We start from the raw sequence: 7,099 nt of genomic DNA on the forward strand, positions 1-7,099 counted from the left end.
ACGTGACCTTCTAGCAATGGCCGGCCGAAGAACCCTCGTGAAATGGCGGCCACTTCGCTACCGTTTTCTGACGCAATGTATCTGAATGGACGTGGTGACGTACTCCGGCATCATGAAGCGTATTCTCGCTGTTTTAGGCAAATAATGATGTGTAGGCTTCCCGAATGCTTTGAATGCGTGCCAATGTTCAGTCATCGCGCCTATAAGCTTAAAACGTGAAGTCGGCATTTTGTTACGTCGTTCGTTACTGAAAGCGTATCGAGGAAGAAGAAATTTTCTGTTTAATATAGATTTCGCGCTTGCTGCAGTTCCGTTGGTTCTCAAACTGCAGAAAGTTCTCATAATATGCCATGACCTTTCGATGTAGCATTGGTGTCGTTTCTAACCTGGTTTCTCCAGAAAAGACTCGGAAGTTGTCCTTATTGCTGCCTCGTTAACACACCTAAGCAGTTCCAGGATGCCGATCGCGAAGGCGGCACTTTTCCCTCATTGAAACTACGCGGTGATGCGAAAAAATGCTGAAATTCGGATGCAATCTGCATATTATGGTCAGAATCGTTGAATATGCCACCTAATATTGTTATTCAATATGTGAAGCGAAATGCTGCCTTGTTACATTCGTCTGCAATTGTCGCGCTCAGTTTGGGTGTTATGCCTATTTCGGAGTGTCAGAAGCAATCAGCGCAGAAGATAGATAAAAAGTTCGGCGACGGCGCGACACGAGGAAAACAGAAGCGGCTCCTAAAGGAGCCATGCGCAGTAACACTTGGAAAATCCCTGAGACTTCGCAAACTCGCAACTCTCTCCTCTGCCGCCTTTATTCCTCCTGAGTGCTCCTTCATTTCGCCCTCCCTCTTTGACCCTGGTGCCGCCTATCGTGGTCCACCTTTGCAGACGGCCTTTCGCAGGGGCAATACGCACATAGCCTAGTGGTACGCTTGAACAATTCGCGCTTGTAATTTAGCTGAGAGCGCCCTCATTTACCGCGCATCTCTGGCGGATAATTTTTATTTATTTATTGATTTATCTATTTATTTATTTATTTGAATATACTGCAGCCCTAATGCAGGGCTATAGCAGGAGTGGATGGGTTATACAAAACTAATACAAACAGAGCAAAAAACAACAACAATAAAACTGAAATACCCCATACGGCAATACATAAGAAAACATCACTTGCAAGTTTAAGTTTTTCAAGTTTTTGCATGTTTATCAGCTGCACTCTTCTAGAATCTTTACAATAGGGGATGGATGGATGGATGAATGCTGTAAGCGTACCCTTATAAGGGCCGTGAGTGTAGGTGTACTCCTCACCCGTTTGATGCCAAAGTGCTCCTACGTGATGAGGTAGGGTCCTACGTTTAAGGACTGCACGTGAGCACGTTGAAGCCTTCTTAATTTTGAAAGCTAGATATGACTGCACGGCAAAGCCTCCTCTTGGGTTAAAGAAGGCAGAGATAAGGTTCCTAGATGCGCACATCTAAGGTTTTCGGTACTGTTCATGGTGAACATGTGGTTGTTGCTTACTATATATATTCGGTTTTTCCAATAAAAGTTCATTTGCCAGTCTGCGTTTGTCTTGTAACTTTCTCCGTTTTGTCCCACGTTTCACTCGCGCTATTTTTATTCATCATGAATTACCAACTCGCTCAACAGCCTATTCTAAGTAACCCAATCGGGCCAATTCGTACGCAATAAGTCAAAAATGTTTCTTTTTCTCTTTGGCCTAGTCACCTTTTGTGTTAGCTGAATCGTTTTCACTATATTCCTAATTTCAAGTTACCGCCCCGAAAGATGAAAAGTTTGATAAACTTGCTGTCTTCAATTCAGTGCTGGAAAACTAAAATCTCACCCTATTATCAAGTATTCTGTTCGGACAGTCTCTACTGTTTTCGCGAATTCAAGCATATTGTCAAATGAGCCGTTTGGAGACGGTTGTTGCCGCGCCATGTCACAGTTTCATGTGATACCAGAAGTCCTCACACAAAGTACCGCCAATATCAAGCTTAGGACAGGAAATATTGCTGTGAATGAGTACAAAAAAAAAACCCTCCACCATGATTATTTCTACCTTTTCTGAAATACGTGTAGGCACCTGGGAAAATATCGTCGTCTGCGAGATCTTTATGAAACGAAGCTTCAGTGCCGAGGGCCTACACTCGGTTTTGTCACGCGAACAATGCTTTGAAAATCACCCGTTTTATTTTATTGCGACAGCAATTATATGGACAGTCTCGGCTGGTTTTTGCCACCGCCGTCGTCGCCGTCATGTACCGTATATGTATCATCATCATCATCATCATCATAATCATCATCTTCATCAGCCTGTCTACGCCCACTACAGGGCAAAGGCATCTTCCATGTTCCGCCAATCAACCCGGTCCTGTGCTTTCTGCCGCCACGTTATACCTACAAACTTCTTAATCTCATCTACCCACCTAATTTTCTGTCTCCCCCTCACGCGTTTGCCATCTCTTGGAATCCAGCCAGTTACCCTTAATGACCACCGGTTATCCTGCCGACGTGCTACGTGCCCGGCCCATATCCATTTCTTCTTGATTTCAACTATGATGTCCTTAACCCCCGTTTGTTCCCTGACCCACTCTGCTCTCTTCCTGTCTCTCAAGGTTACACCTATCATTTTCCTTTCCATCGCTCGCTGCGTCGTCCTCAATTTAAGTTGAACCCTCTTTGTAAGTCTGCAGGTTTCTGCTCCGTAGGTAAGTACCGGTAAGATGCAGCTGTTATATACCTTCCTCTTGAGGGATAGTGGTAGATTACCATTCATGATTTGATAATGCTTGCCGAATGAGCCCCAACCCATCCTTATCCTTCTAGTTATTTCACTCTCATGGTTCGGCTCCGCGGTTACTACCTGTCCTAAGTAGACGTACTCCTTTACAACTTCAAGTGTCTCGCCACCTATCGCAAAGCGCTGTTCTCTGCCAAGATTGTTCAACATTACTTTAGTTTTATGCATATTAATTTTCAGACCTACTCTTCTACTTTCCGTATTCAGTTCAGTGATAATGAGCTGTAATTCGTCACCCGCGTTACTCATCAATGCAATGTCATCAGCAAATCGCAGGTTACTCAGATACTCTCCATTAACTCTTATCCCTAACTCTTCCCAATCTAGGGCCCTGAAAACCTCCTATAAACACGCGGTGAATAACATTGGATAGATCGTGTCTCCCTGCCGTACGCCCTTCTTTATTGGGATTCTGTCGCTTTCTTTATGGAGGACTATAGTGGCTGTGGATCCGCTGTAGATTTCTTCCATTATGTTTATATAGGTTTCGTCGATGCCTTGATTCCGCAGTGCCTGCATGCAGGGTTGCCAATGGTGCCTACTTTTCGCCAAATTGGCGAATTCGAGAGGCCCGTGGCGACCTAAAATTATGAATGGCGACATGGCGAATTTTTGGCGATTTTCAGCTTAGGTCTCCACTGAGTTATGCATCCTAAGCTCAGTGCCTTCCCAACGAATGAGCGGCACTATTCTCTGTATTTTTCTGGGTTTTGAGGTGCACATTGCGCGCCGTTCTGTATGTCCGTCCTGTAACTCGTATGTATCTCCTCAATTCATCTAGATGCTTCTAACTCAATTCATCTAGATTCATCTAGATGCTTCAGAGCTTCGCTAAAGTTTCGCTTCTGAAGGGGCTAGATGACGGGTTGGTCGTGTGTTCCGGCCATTTGTTCCGCCAAAGCTCCAACTATTCTGAATAGCTTGGCGACCTATTCAATGCTGCAGTATCCCCTAATCGAGCTCGTATAGCGAAGATGGGCGAATACGCGGCTGTTCGTGCAATAAAAAATTATTTATTCAGGCATTTTCTACTGTTCTCGGTGGACGTGTGCAATGAAAACAATTGCTATATCACATTTTACAATGTCTACCTGTTCAATTATAACGCACTGGATTGACGCGGGTAGATATAAGTGATTATATATGAAAGGGACAGTGGCGTCCGGTATCATATTAGTTCACACTGAAAGGCATAAGACTCACTAATGAACGATACCTGTAAGAATTCTGTCTTACTGCTTTTAATAAACCTGTTAATCCTTTTTTTCATATGAGGGGATGTAAAGCTGTCTACAAACAACGCCTTCGCGGCTTTCGCCCAAGGTTTACCACACTTTTACCTTTTAAACGAGCGGACAGGGATGGAAGGATATCATGAGCGTTTTATCCTTTCATACTTGCGCCTCCGCGCGCATCTTGCGGCTAGTCGGAGAACCAGGCGCACCAAGCACTCCCATGGTGAAGGGGCGATGCGCCTGGCATTGAGAAATGTCAATATACTTTAAGGTCTTTGAATGGCACTGTATTCTACGGGGCTATACATCAGTGGAAATTCTTATTACTAGGATATGCCGCACATATCTAGAATGGCGACTTTTTTGGCGAAATTCGTAAAAAAATGGCGACTTTTGGCGACTTTCTGCTCGTCGTTTGGCGACATTTACTCGAAAGTCAGTGGCAACCCTGCCTGCATGACTGCTGACGTCTCCACCGAATCAAATGCCTTCTCGTAATCTATGAAGGCTATGTATAGGGGTTGGTTGTATTCCGCGAATTTCTCTATCACCTGATAGTATGAATATGGTCTATTGTTGAGAATCCTGTACGAAATCTTGCCTGGTCCCTTGGTTGATTGAACTCTAATGTCGTAATAATTCTGTTAGCAATTACTTTTGTAAATAGCTTGTAGACAACGGACAGTAAGCTTATGGACCTGTATATGTATAAGTATGCATATATACATAAAAGTCCCAAAGAAAAATAATTCAGATAAATGCTTCCGAAGCGCGGAATCGAACCAGCGACCTCTCGCTGGGCGACGCATGGCGCAAACCACTACGCCACAAAGCGCAGATCCTTCAGGTAGCTAACGGCGAGCGTTATATACACACTCCTTACCGCTGGCAGGACTCAGAGACGGCAGGCGCTTATAGGCGTTTTGTTCAATACCAGCGAGATGGCGCGAGGAGCGCAACGGGCGCATTTAAAAGTAGTCGGCCAGCTCGCTCGCTTCTTCTAATATTTTGCGCAGGGAGAACCTTGTCCTTCCGCTGTCTGCACGAGCGGTAATTGCTGCCGGGGGTTGATGATTCTCCAGTGTAGCAGCGCGTCCATCACGGGCCCCTGTTCTTGTTATCGAATTCATTGCTTCGCCCTTGCGGCGAAACTGACTTTTTTTATGCTTCGACAATTTACAATCTGGATAGCAATGTTTGACGTCACATGTACTGCATGTCACATGCTAGGCTCCCATTTTGGCTACGGGCCTGGCGTTGCGTAAAGGGTATCCTACACTATTTGAATATTTCCATCTTGCCTCTGAAATATCGGCCTCTTCCACAGGTATCTAATCATACGCTTTGACGTCAATTTCTGAGAAAACAGTGGCCACATGTAGTGCGAAAATTGGAAACCAGATAGCAGTAGGGTTGTATAATTTTGTTGAGAGAGCGGCAGTCGCCACGCCGACACCAACTCGCATGTAGTAGAGATTTGAACTAAGTGGAATTGAGATGCCAGTAAAGAGAAGGACGGGCACCAAATGCCCATTTCAGGCGACCACGGCGGGGGTCGTCATAATGTTGATGCATCACTCTGTGCTTGCCAGGGATGTGCTGCCCGCAGTGGTTGAGGCAAAGAAATTCCAAGAAAAACACGAAGTAATAATAGTTGGATGCCGCCATTTAAGGAGCGTTGACATCCTCTTTTTGATTGAGGGCACGTTATTCTCCAGAAATCAAGACACCACAGCATAAAGCATCATGGAGACGACAGTTCGGGTGAAGCTCGTATTTATTGAGGCTGCGAAGTGAAAGAAGCTCAAGTGCGTCGTAGCATCTCGCAACCGCGAGTTCTGCATGTCTACAAGGAGGCCGCAGTGGTGAAGGAAGTTGGCTCGCTCGATCGTGTGCTGTAGCTCTGCTATGGAGAATATTCAAAGAAAGGTGGGGCGCAGCCTGAAGTCCACCGTTGGACACCGCTGCCCATAAGTTGAAATTGCGTTTCATTCATGGCTCGCACGCGATACGGAGTGTGGTCTTGGCGATCTGCGCTCGCTGCCAGAATTGCAATGACCGCGGCATTTTGGTCCACCACGAAGCGGGTTTTTGACACGTTGTTCAAAACACAACGTAAACAGAATTCAAGTAAACCGGTCTCTTAGGACAGATGCTTCCGTTTAGTTGCGCGTCTGATCGCCTCGAAAGTGTCTGGCTTGCTGTCTGGGCCCCCAGGACTATCCCGAAATCACGTTTTTTTATCCATGCATTTTCGCGGAATATTGGTGGCGGTCGTAGCTTCCAGATATCGAAGGTGAGTCCGATACCCGTTAAATCTAAACTTCGTGTTCCTACATTGTCATGCATGTCACATCTCATCACCATCTTTAGTGTGTCTGGTGCTGTCTGCCGAAAGTTTTCAAAGGAGGAATACCTGTCGATAGCCACATTATTTTCGAAGATGTGCTTACAAATCTATATTAGGTACGGTTCAGTAGAGACGATTGGCGAATGTGGGGAGCGTAGCTTCGCAGGCCTTCGAGGAAATCAGAAACCCTAAGTTATCTGAGAATAAGCCAACCGGGAATGCAGACATCTACAGGAGCAATTATACGCATCGAGATCAGCACATTCTTCCTACACTACCGTTTCCCCGAAACTGTATCCCTTCTCCTGACGCCGCAACGTGCGTACAGATACACAATACTTAGACATCGAAGGCGCCGTCACCTGGCGTCAAATTAAGGCTCGGATATTCACACACAGCCAATATCACGTTACATTGCCCAGCACTGATACTCCAAACGGTTCACTCTGTGATATTGTGTATGCAATTTTTCTCAAGCCTGCATATAGGGTAGGTAATCCCTCATTGGCTTTTTATTTACTTTCCTGTTCATGTGTTTACCTCGACGTTACCAAAACGTGAACGCTCCGCCGCAATTTTGAAACAAACTTTCAGCGAGCATGGCGTCATGCCGTGTTCGGTGGCAGGTGGCATCGCGGGTCCACCACGAAACCGAAGGAACCGGTCATGAACTTACTATCATTGGCCTTCCCTCACTGCCGT

Source organism: Rhipicephalus sanguineus, chromosome 2, assembly GCF_013339695.2.
Source record: "Rhipicephalus sanguineus isolate Rsan-2018 chromosome 2, BIME_Rsan_1.4, whole genome shotgun sequence".
NCBI lineage: Eukaryota > Metazoa > Arthropoda > Arachnida > Ixodida > Ixodidae > Rhipicephalus > Rhipicephalus sanguineus.